The sequence below is a fragment of the Pantherophis guttatus genome, chromosome 5 (genome assembly GCF_059756535.1).
Source record: "Pantherophis guttatus breed Tessera chromosome 5, ASM5975653v1, whole genome shotgun sequence".
Taxonomy (NCBI): domain Eukaryota; kingdom Metazoa; phylum Chordata; class Lepidosauria; order Squamata; family Colubridae; genus Pantherophis; species Pantherophis guttatus.
Genome location: NC_142067.1, coordinates 41,814,391 through 41,827,462, shown reverse-complemented (window position 1 = coordinate 41,827,462; position 13,072 = coordinate 41,814,391). Strand labels below are relative to the sequence as shown.

At 34.5% G+C, this 13,072-nt stretch overlaps 1 long non-coding RNA gene across 1 annotated transcript in view; it reads left to right on the top strand.

The window, feature by feature from the left end:
* The first annotated feature begins 814 nt into the window (after nt 1-814).
* LOC132710339 (uncharacterized) overlaps nt 815-13,072 on the top strand; it is a 56,487-nt gene continuing 44,229 nt past the window's right edge. Inside the window, exons 1-2 of the long non-coding RNA XR_009621052.2 lie at nt 815-2,980; nt 10,736-10,967. This is a non-coding gene — a long non-coding RNA (uncharacterized LOC132710339). The remainder of the gene's footprint in view (nt 2,981-10,735; nt 10,968-13,072) is intronic.

Here is a 13,072-nt window from a genome sequence, read left to right as displayed (position 1 = left end):
TGCAGATCAGAGCTTTTCTTTTCTTGTGAGTTTTAAAGGGACTCCTTGCGCAATTTAATGCCAAAGCTCATAAAACTACCACCAAATCATTCCCAACTGGAGCATTTTGTGAATTACTGCTTTGCTAGCAGTGGAAATGCTATTATTGCCCAAATGCACTTTTGGAAAAATGCTTATAGTTTCCGTTTCTGGTTTTCTGGCTTCCCACAATATGGGAATCAAATAGTTTATATTTCAAGGGAAGGAAATAGTGCTGAATTTTTGTTTTATTTATGCAACATTATTATTATTATAATATTGTGCGTGCTTTGTTACATTGTTGACAAAAGGCAAATTCACACTAACTCATCTCTCTGCTTCTATGCTCTGCTAAGGCTATAGAATGCCCAGAATCATTGTATTAGTATATTATTGCTATCCATCCAGAGGCAGCATATGGCAGTCAGACTACCAATTGATGGTTACCATATAATCAAGGGTGAAATCCAGCAGGTTCTGACAGGTTCTGGAGAACCGGTAGTGGAAATTTTGAGCAGTTCCAAGAACCAGTAGCGTAAATTTTGAGTAGTTTGGAGAACCGGCAAATACCAGCTCTGGCTGGCCCCAGAGTGGGGTGAGAATGGATATTTTGTAATATCCTTTCCCCAAGAATGGGGAGGGAATGCGGATTTTGCAGTATCCTTCCCCTGGAGTGGGGTGGAAATGGAGATTTTGCAGTATCCTTCCCTGGAGTGGGGTGGGAATGGGGATTTTGCAGTATCCTTTCCCTGGGAGGAGAATGGAGATTTTGCAGTATCCTTTCCCTGCCATGTCCACCAAGCCATGCCCACAGAACCTGTAAAAAAATGTGGATTTCACCACTGCATGTAATGTTATAAACTGTTTCATATAATGCTTTCAGAAATTGCCACATGCTTCAACTCATTTTTTCCAACATTTTCATCAAACTATCATCCACCCATGAAGATGTAATTCTGTCCTCTATTGCAAGCAAATCACCCATGTTCATTAAAAGCTTGACCATAACTATATAGCAATATAGTCATGGGCATTTAAGTGGGTCATGAATGGCTGCTATATTGGATTTCATTGTGCCTTCATTGGGATACTGTAGATTTACCATCCACATATCCATTTTTTTTCCTGTTGAAAGGTGGCCCATTGTGTAATCTACTCCTTGGGGAGAGGTCAGCATGTGCAACCCATGTGTCAGTATGTCACTCACAGAACAGAACACCGAGAGCTGCATGTGGTTTATTCATAATGGCTGCTGCATGGTGGAGACTGAATGATCCTCTTATTCTTTTCGATTTGTGGTGTGTCTGACTGCCTTGTCTCAGCCTCAGCATCCAGATTCATTGTTTGTTAGATAGGAGTTGCTGCAACAATAATGTGATTAGTCAGTGTTGCCTATCAGTTCCTTTACTTCATTGCCCTTTTCTCTAATGTTGCTACTGAAGAAATTATCCTGGCCCTGGTTCTGCATGGGGATGAAGGGGAAATGAATTGCAATTATTGACTGCTCTGCTCTGCAGTTTACTGGAAGAAAACATAAGAGCTGGAATGGAAGTGTTAACAGCCACCCATGACCAACAAGGTGTGGATAAAGTACAAAGAGGAAAAGGTGTACATACAATGTGAGGCAACTGGTCAATCAGCAGCAGACTGCTACCAAAATATGTGGCCACAGGGGGTGTTCAGGCCCTTTGTACAGACTATTCCAGCAGAGGTATGCAAAGCTTTCTGGTTAAACAGGAAACACCTGTATACCAATGTATCAAAATTAACATGAAAAACACTCAACAATCTCCTTTCTTTTCTCCCACCTTCTCCTACTTACAGTGTGCTATGAGGCTTGAATATTATCCATGCAAGTCAGACTCACCAACGCAACCCATATTCCTTTCACTCTATGGCAATACTAGGGAAAGCAGGTATCCTTGCAATTGTGGGTACTCAGGTTGTGGCATGGGGATTGAGGGAAAGCTAGACTTTATATCTGACCTGTTATTTCTTTTTAGCAGCCTTTGGATCACCAGCATCAATGTCCCCCCACTTGGAGGTTGCCAGGATAATGTGTATGGGTATGGTTTTATGAGAATAGTACAAAACCTGGCAACCATGTGGCATTCACAGTGACTCATGTATTTCCTATTGCCAGATCTTGCAAATCTACTATGCAAGACTCGACTTAGCAAGATGTGATACCCTGCCACAAAATATACAGGTTTCTCCAAATCAGTTAGGAAGTACCAAGGAAAAAACCACACACTCATTAGCACTTATATTATTACCTTGTCAGATAATGAAATGCCTACAAACAAATTATGAAGCTCAGAGAGCACCAAGAACTCCAACTCAGGGCAGAAGAAGCTGAACCATAGGTGGAGATTTAATAATAATTCAATTACGGTATTGAATAGTAATAATGAATTAATACTATTTCAAAATTACTGTCCTACTGGCATGCAGGACAGCACACAGAAGCAATGCTGTGATGCTAGATCCATTCTCTCACAATGTTTGTCACTGCCGTGTCAAAATTTCTCTTTCCTATACTGCAATATGGAAAGGATGGAAGTATACTGGGAACTCATCTGTGTGGCAAACCTGGTGGAATTTTTAGTAAAAGTACATACATTGGCAAGAGCCTACAGATGAACAGCTATATATGATAATACATCAATCTACAACCTACACTTAATTATTGTTTCAGTTGTGAATCCTGTGCTTATGGTAATGAGCAACCAATTCTATTGCTCTTGGATCAATGCAGAGCATGGCACTTCTCTTTGATAGCCCCTATTAAAAAGGTAAGAGAAGCACAGTTTCTCCTCTTCTTAATTCTTACTGCTGCTTTCTCCACATTTCAGAAATGTAGGGACAAGAGATGATTAGATATCTATGGATTTTGCTACAGCAGGGACTGGGCATCCCAGAAGAGCTGTAGGATACCTTCAAAGCAGACTGCAACATGCAGGTGACATGAACTCCCTTAATTCCTTTTGATTCCCTATTCCCATTCCTATTTTTTCCTTTGCTTAAAATTGTGTTCTTTTCTAAAAAAAAAATAAATAAAAAGATTTTGGCTAGGGTATAATTTTGCTGTTACCTTCTGCCAATGTCCTATGTTAACATGTGGATTAACATGAATGGGCACAGGACTGTGTATTTGCACACAGCAGGTAGTCAGTTGCTATTCCAGGCAGGCACAGCTGCTTTCTTTGGATTTTACTGAGAACACAATCTGTAGTACAAATGATACTGAATCTGAAAAGCTACATATGGGCTTTCCTAGCCAGTGAATCAGATCATGGGTAAGCTTGCAAAGAGATGCCTACAGATATGAATAGAAACATGCACAAGCACAGACACAGAAATGTGCGAGTACCAATGCCTATCTACACACTATTACTGGTAATCAGTTCCATGTAATTGTTAAGAAACTGATAGTTCATGGTTCTATGAGTATCACAAAGATGGGCCATTTTTCACTTTCCTTTTGTTTTCTTGTCTCCCATTGCTGGAATGATGAGATAAAATAAAGACTTTAAAGTTTGTTAAGGGATCTCAGGAAATCTGGAATTTGGGGACAATATACATATTACAGTGACTGAAGGAACGAAATCCAGTTTTGATCAGATCTTGGAAGGAAATACTGCCTATCCTTCCCAAAGAGCCACATGGTAGAGATAGACTCCATAGCAAAACTCAAAATGCTTATTATAAGAAAAGTGGAACTTTAAAAGCAGAACCATTGAAAGAGAAAGTTTCAGGCAATCTCAGTCTCAACAAACAACTGTTGCATTTTTAGGCCTAGATATTTTTTTTCCTTTTCATTAGTTTTATTTTTTATTTTCTAAATTGCTATTTGCTTAATCTCTTACTTTATTAATATTTTCTTATGGAAGAACAATGATAATAAAAGAAATCAGGCTGTTCCTTTTACACAATCCAAAAAATGAAAATGTATCTATTTTCATCTTATTTGGTACAATCCATTTTATACCAAAAATATTTGAGTAAATTAAAGAAACATCTAAGACTGCATATACTGCATATGTCTTTATCAAACCTTTATTTAAATAATCACTGCTTTTTTATTTCCGTTTTATTTCCATTATTTTGCTATGAAGAAGGCATTAATAGAGAATTGAGAATTATTATCTTTGAATTATTTCTAAATAAAATTAATGTAAAGAGATATCTGCAGGAAAACTTTCAAACATCAGTTGATTTTTTATGTATACATTTAATATTTAAATTCTATTGATAGTTCCTGAAAGAATAATAATTTATATTAATAAGTCACAAAGCTCTATCTTTTAGAAAATAAAGCTTTTAAGCCGTTTTAAAGATACCGTTTTCTTTTCTTTTTGTTTTAATAAATGAAAAAGGGCTATGCTTCTTAGAATTTTCAGAAAACTCTATTGGGCATTACTTACGCATGAAGATGTACAGCACACAAAATACTACTTTTTTTCCTTATTTTCATCCATTTCATCTATATTCTACAATTAAAGAGTAAAGGGGGAGGGAGAGAGAGAGAGAGAGAGAGAGGGAGAGAGGGAGAGAGAGATGATAGATAGATAGATAGATAGATAGATAGATAGATAGATAGATAGATAGATAGATAGATAGATAGACAGACAGACAGACAGAGGATAAATAGATAAGAGAGAGAGAGAAATAGATATATAGATGTAGATGTAGATGTAGGTGCTTTGCTAGTTTGAAAAAAAGTAAGCAAGTCTTGTCTGCATGGTGCACAGTTAGCACAGAATAAATACATATAAAAAGCTTTAAGAACAAAGTACAATAAAAAAGAAGCATAGCAAAATATTTAGATATAAAGCGAAAATCCATAAAATGGACTCTGTAAGGACCCAGTTCAAAAGTAATTTCATATCATACACAATAAGGATTGAATTTCCAAGTTCTGATGCTTACAAGGATAAAATGCTAATTAGACTACTTTTCATTCAAGCGAAAATATGCTAGGGTACATTCACCAGTTTGTGATATCTGATTGAAAGAAACAAGGCCACACAGTTTTCTTCTTTTTTTAATAAAATATTTCATTTTATTTACATCAGTAGGAAGAAAGCTCAGCCAAGCTTTATCAGAACAGTCTAACAGCTTCACTCACTCAAACAACTGTTTATATTCTTTTGTGGGTGAGTCTTCCATTCAAACATATTTTGTTGGGAAATGTAGAAGAAAACCATTCTTTTTTTTCCCCTGTACTCTAATGTTTCTCCCAAGCTATTTTAAACAGGAATCACCTAACAAGTTATGATAGAAAGCTAAGCTATATGGATACCTATCATGTATGTATGTATGTATCTACTGTATGTTGCTAAATATTAAACATATTCTATCTTGAGTTAAGAAAAGCATTTACAAAACTTAGTGGCAATTTCCCATCTCTCAGAGCCAGTTAGCTTGGAACCACCTACTGATCTAACTATCAACCAATAGAAGGGCTAGCTATCTACCTATCTATTTTATCAATCTGAATCGATCTATTGAAGGTAAAGGTCTTATCACTGAAAGTTTTTTTTTATTTATTAGATATGAAAGCCAAATCTAATTTAACTTACAATAAAAAACAGATACCAGAAAGGAAGAATGTGAACAGTGCATAAAATAACTCATATAAAAATAACACTAGTGGAGCTCCACAGCTAGTCAACCTTGAGACCTAGAAAAACAGTTTTTTAAAAATATCTGAGATGTCATTGGGATGGAAGACACATAGAAATCTGGCAGAAATCATTCCACAGAATAGGTGTACAACAGAAGATGCTTGTCCTGGTCAGATGATTCTCAGGTGATACACAAACACAAATTGATAAATGACTTGTCCCAGTGGTTTTATGTAGATATCAATAGGCGGGAAGGAAGCATCAATGTTCCACAAATGAAGAAACAAGGACACAACCTCTCTCTCCTGCTACTAGCTACTGAGAAAGGAGGAAAACTACTTATTACAATGCCTATCCACAATTAGTCCAAAATAAACGTGATCAATGATATTGAAATCTTCTGACAGGTCCATGCTAGCTCTGTTGGTCATTAGCAAGTAAGGACAATGCCATTTTGTCCTGGACCATGGCCTGACACCTGACCATAATGGGCTTCCTCCAGGTCCTCTGCAAATGCTCTCAGATCATATTTTTAATATGGATCCAGCTGTCCAAGCGCTTAAAGTCCAAGGATGCCCTCTTGAGGAGAAAATATATCATTGTCTTCTTCACACTCAAAAGAGATTGACATTACTGCATGATGTACAGTTAATTTTCTGAATAGTCTTGGCAATCTAGTAGATCATTGAATCTAATAGCAGGTGGAGTTGCTTATGGTTATAGGCTAATTTTTACCAGAATCTATCATGCTGGTCCAGTGTGATTCGCTAAGGATTTTTAGCATGTCATTCTAGGCCAAGATCAATTGACTGCTCTAAAGTTGTCAGGTAGCTTTCACAGAATCATAAATCTATGAGCTAGATTGGAAGAAATTTATTCATTAAAATAAAAATTGATATTATTTTAAAATAGCAAGATGATTTTTAGTTTATGTTTTTATGTAAAAATAAAAATGATGATTACAATAAATGTAGGTGAATTTACATGTCCCAGGATAATATGGAAGGATCCAATCTGGGCAGGTCACCAGGGGCAGAGATTTAGTCTTCTGAACTTTCAGACTCATGCTGGAGCCCATCCTCAGGGAATTCTCTTTAGCAAAAAATGTGCTTTGGACTATTCTGTGTGTAATATTTCTATGATACCTGGTTGCATGTGGCTTTTTAGTTGTTGATATGGGTGTTGATAACTGGTTATTAAATCATTGTTCACTTAATAGTCAGCCATCTACACCCCAACCAACAACTAAAAAGCCACACACAGAACAGTCCAAAGCACACTCTCTGCTAAAGAAAAGTTGCCTGAGGATTCAAGTCCAAAAGCTCAGAAGACAAAACCTCTGGTCCTGGTAACTGATTCAGCAAATATAATGTGGGTGTGGATGGATGGATGCTACAGATATTTGAAAAATATATTCCAAATGGAAAGCAATAGTATAAAAGACAGTAAATGCCAAACTTTACTTCATCTTCTTTACCATAAGGATTTTGAAATGAATGCTCTATAATGATTTCAACATACAGAAAAATTTAATATATTCTGTAATGAATAAGGTGATATTTTATCATTTAAAATAACTTTTTCCATCAAATAACAAGATTTAAATTAGTTTCTTCAGAATATGTTCCTATTCAGGTCCAAGAAGAAAAGGGCTTACTTATTAAAAAGAAATACTAAATGGGGACTTTCTGCAGATGATCATTCATACTAGATTATTCTTTCCATAGATATCTGCAAAATCCTTAGAAATGAGAAAAAAGTAGAGTTCACATTATTGTATCAGTTATATGCAGATCTGAAGCTTGCTGTCTCCAATTTTTTTTAAAAAAAATATTGTTTTTTAGAATATATTGTTGGTTTTGTGCATGTTTGTGCTCATTCTTTGCATAATTTGCTGCATTTATTTATAAGAATTAATTTTCAGTATGAAAGATGGACCCTAGCTAAGTACTCATCTGGGAGAACATCTAGGAGTCAATGAGCATAGATAGCTAGACTAAAAACTGGGGGAAATGTTCAGAAAGGAGTAATGGCAAACAGTTATCATATTAGATAATGAAACCTGCCTCAGTAGGTCCATGTAAATTATGAGGAACTGAATTTTACCCAAAGGTATTTTATTTAACCTTTACATTTCAAAGCAAATTTAGTAGGTTGCAAACGAAACAAAGTGACACTTCTATTCTCCAAGCTACTTGAAGTAGCCATTTTGTTCTGCCTTAGACCACAGTTATTACATCAGGAGAACCTTCTGAAATTCAAGAAACATGATGAAATATAGAGGAAATCATTCTAGATCATTATATTTTTTCACATTAAATTTGAAATATCATTGCAACTAAAATGGCACCTTTATTAAAGCTTTATTGAGCCAATAGAAATATTTGTACTGCATTTTTTAATGTAACCAATACATTAGTAAAAAAAATCAGACTGGTCTTTGGTTACTATTAAAATATGTATAATTTTTTTTAACCCTTTAATGTCAATATTATTCCAATTAGTTAAAGATGTTCCATTTTATATAGTTTTATAAAAACAAAAACAACCAAGCTGTTTCTTTCACCCTTTTGTCCCAATAAAACCCATGGCAATATCGGCAATCCTGTTTAATTTTAGGACCACATGCAGCAAGAATGAGCACAAACAGAAATTTCAAGTATTCAGAACCATGAATATAAATAAAATCGAGAGGGTGGCATACAGCACAAGTGATTTATTATTAGTCTTCCAAACAATGGAAGGTAAAATTGATTGAAGAAGATTATTGGAGATGAGATGGGCTTTTAGATCTAGCTCTTCAGATTAGACGATGCAGTGAGAGAAGTACTATGAGCAAAGAAAATATTTTATGTACAACTGAAGGTTCTGGGGTTTAAGTGTGTCTATTTTTTAACAAAGCAAAGGGAAAACAAAATAAAATCATCTACAGAAGAGTATAAAGGATAAGCAAAAGTTTAAAAGTTTACTTAGAATTTTTTCAAGAGGTCATATTTAACCTTTAAAGACCACACAAAAAGGTTTATGGCAAATGGAAGGAGAAGTGGAATAGGCTTCTATTTAATCAATAATAATGACAGCTGGTGTGTACTTTAAATTAAAATTGATGTATGTTTATGACCATAGTTATTTGGAATTCTTGGAGAATAACTGCAATTCCCAATCCACATAACCAAAAGAGTTCAATAGCTTCAAACCTACACCTGTTAACACAAATTAACAGGCAAGCTATTGTGATGGTGGAAAGAAACTTGCCTGCTTATTCTTAAATTGGAATGAAAAACTGTTAATATACCAACTACATTAATTCAACAAAGAGACTAGAGCCACACAAAGATTGCCAATTTCACTTTGTAGATGGATCCTTGATTCCAAGCCATTTAATATAAACCCAATGGGAGGGTAGCTCATTCCAATTCTTCTGAATCAGAAAAGAGATTGAATCAGAAAATACATTTATTTTATAAACTTATACACATAAACAAACCCATTCCAAGCATTGCCTAGGAATAGAAAAACCTACATGCTCAAGATGAATACTTGAGTGTATAAAAACAACTTGGCTTAATTACCTACCAGTTAAGCACTTACACCACGTTGGGGCACAGTCCTAATAGAAGCCTAGGATTAAAGCTCCTTTAAACTCAAGAAAATGTAGATCCCTCAGAAGGATTTAAAATATATGTTTAATAATCCCAAGCAGGAAATTTGTAGGATCACACACACATGCACAGACAGACTTTTTTAAAAAAATTCTCAAACTTTTCCTTGCATAGATTTATGGTTTTAAAATTAAAACTGATTAAGATTCTTATGAAAGACATTCTATAGTGTTGACCATTGCAACACAAACCTGATTCCACTGACACAAATACAATTTTATGCAGACATCATTCTATCACAAAAGGCAAATGTAGGTACTTAACATTGCCATGGCATCTCTATACTGACGCATAATGTTATGAAACAAGATTTGCTTTCAGAGTTTTTTTTCCTTTGTTTCACAGAATGTTACCAAGAATAATGACAGTCTATTATATGAGTTCTCTATAATAAAAGTCTTAAAGATCTAGACATTTTGCTTCTTAATATGGGGAGTGAAAAAAGATTTTTTATTTATTTACCTACCATATAAGTATCAATTCTGTATTGGTACTAGAAACTGGTCCTTGCAAGTGAAAAAATTGTAATGTCCAGTTATTTTGACAATTCTTTCTTTATAGGATACAATTGCATAAGGTCATCACAAGTTTTTCTAGTGGAATTCTTTTAGTGCCTTCAAATCCCTGCCCAGTCTCACTGTTTCTGTAAATTCTAGTCCACACACCTAAATTATCATGTGGAGTTGTTGTCAAAACTGCAACCAAGCTTGAATACTACAATTAAAATAAAACTGCATATTCTTCCTTGTTACTCTACTTCACTGCCCTCTTGTTCTCATTTCTGAGAAACTCATCTAGGCAGGGACCAGCCCTGTCTAAACATAGCAAAGCCTTCTAAAATGATGGTAAAACAATTTTCACAGAACAAATGTTGCAAACAGTCCATATTGAAAAAGTAGATGCAATCAATCTAATCTTATATGTTTACTTATTTCATTCACCTCTTCAGCTATTTTCAATTCTCAGGTTCATAATTTGCAAGATAAATAAGAAAAATAAGAAAAGGAAAGGAATACTACAGCCTTAACAATAGTTAAGGCACAAGTTCTTAAGGTTAAAATTCTTATAATAGCCAAATGGGACCAAATCAGTTCAAATAACTTTATGAAATCAATACTGTTAAATGAAATAAAGAAAAAAATAGCAATGAATTCCAAAGGCAATGAATTCCACAGAAAAAGCAATAGAATATCCTTGGGGGGCTATTCTGTCTCTCTGTCTCACTTTGCCACAGTTTAAGAAAATGGTCTTGAGCTTTTCTGGATTCCTCTAATCTAAATGCTACTCTCACACTAATTTTTCTGTTCAACATTCAAGATTTTCCCATTCCTATGTTTCTTTTTCACATCTTCTTTAATATGCAAACCTGCCAAGTCTGTTCGATCTATTAAATTTAATTATCTTAAATATTAATTTTTACCATAGTCCTCAAAAGATCTTGGCAAAAGTGATCTAACACAAGAGACCACAGGAATGAAGGAGTTAAGACATCTTCAATTTAGTGGAAACGATGACCACAGCTGTGACATCATGAGCCATGGTGGCCCAGTGGTTAGAATGCAGCACTTCAAGCTACTTCTGCTGACTTCTGGCTGACTGCAGTTCGCAGTTCAATCCTCACCAGCTCTAGGTTGACATGGCCTTCTATCCTTCCAAGGTTAGTAAAATGAAGACTCAGATTGTTGGGGGCATTATTCTGACTCTGTAAACTGCTTAGAGAAGGCTGTAAAAGCACTGTAAAGCGGTATATAAGTCTATGTGCTGTTGCTATTGCTCAGGCTAAGAATGCATGCTTCAATATTTGAAGTAATTCATGATATTTGTGAAGAATGGGATTCAAAATAGCAGCTTCAATCTCATATAGATAGATTACATCTTGAAAATATTAACAAAGAAATTATTGATGCAAAATAAAAAGAATATCTTGGAAGATTTATAAGATAAAGAGACAAAACAAAATTTCTTTAATGACAAAATAAAGAATTTACAGAAGTCCTGGAAAAAAAGAATTATAAAACAGAGAAGTGGGAATATAAATGACAAGTCAAGAAATTGGTAAGACCAAGAAAAAAAAATCCCTTCCAGGTCAAAGAAGTTGATTAGAGTCTTAAAAGAACTTTCAGGAAAAATAAAAATTGAAAGGAGATCAAATTCTATGACACATCTAAGTAAACTAAACATTAATATTGTTGAAAGCAAAAGGATTGAGTATGGAATTGAGTATGTTTGATCAAGGTTAAAATGACATGTTTATATAAATCTAGGTTTCCCTTACAGACTTTTTGCTGACACTAGCAATGATATGTTAATGATTTATGGATAAGAGATGGGTTATGAGAAGAAGAGATATTTGCATATAATATTATAGGGGTGATGAGTTATTAAGTTTGTATTTATTGTGATGAAGATCAGAAGGTACTTCTTTATATTTCTTTTTCTTATTCAAGCCCAGACTTCAGAGATGAAACTATATGTTACGTCCTGCAATTTTTTGAAATTGTAATTTCAAAGTTTCTCATAAGTTTCTCTGATGTACAACATATGCTCACTTTATGAAAAAACAATGTCCATCTTTTTGATGTAGGGATAATTCTCCACATGCATGTCCCTGCAGAGAAATAAAAGACAAAGTTGCAGATAGTATAGAGACTCCTATGAATACAATTTGTATCTCTAGAACAGTGAATTAGAGCCATTGTGTATTTCTTTAATTCTTAGGTACAAATTTATCCTTGAAGTATGATGACAGACACGTTAAAATATAGTGTGTTCGGGGTTTGGTATTCCTGCTTTTATTCAGTGTCCTTCCATTTTAACCTGTGGGTGTTAGTAGGTTGATTATTCCTTTCTGTGATATTTGATGGCAGGGTAGTTCAGAAATTAATCAGAAGGTTGATGGAGAATTGTCACTAGGTCTGTCTCATTTCCCTTACATAACTCTCACAAATCTTTTATGTTCCACATTGAACAAGACTCTAAAGCATAAATTTAGCAATGTGAGCTTGAGGTACTACATTTGTACCTTCTGCTAGGTAGGTACAGTAGATAGAATAAGAGACATGATAAGGGAAGAGATACAATATCTGTGTTCTGATCCTCTCCAATTTCTCAATATACTTGATCTTTGGAAAAAGGATATTATGTTTAGAACTTTCAAATTACAGTAGAAATGATGGTGAATAATCCATGATGAGATTATTTCTGGCAATTCTTTAAAAAATAACATTGACTGGGTATGAGAATGCATTAAGTTCAAACCAAAAAGCTGAAAGTCCTGCTTCTTCCTCATATACATTTTCCACAACTAAATCCAATCAATGTGTTTTCTCTTCTAACTTAGACTGCAGTTCTAATTCTGATATTGTTGTTCTCTGACAAACAATTTACCAGGATCTCCTCTAGTTTTGCCCTAGTTTCTTTGATGCAAAATAAATTTCTACTCTAACATGTACAAGGCATGTTGAGCCATTTGAGATGTTTGTATATAACATGTCTGTTGTCAGTTGTATTGATGATTTTAAAATACTTTAATTGAATTCATTTGCCAAAGGCTATCCTATGTCTTAATATTTCTTCTGCAAGTAATACTTGGAGGGCCTAAATATGGAGATGACATCCTTGAATTATTACATAGTTTAAGCAGTCAATCTTAGAACAGATGCTTACAATTTCAAATTTACATTTGAAAGACTCAGAATCTATTTGGATTCTAAAACCCAGAAAAGAAGTCAAATTAATGAATCAATAGTATTTTCTGAAGTT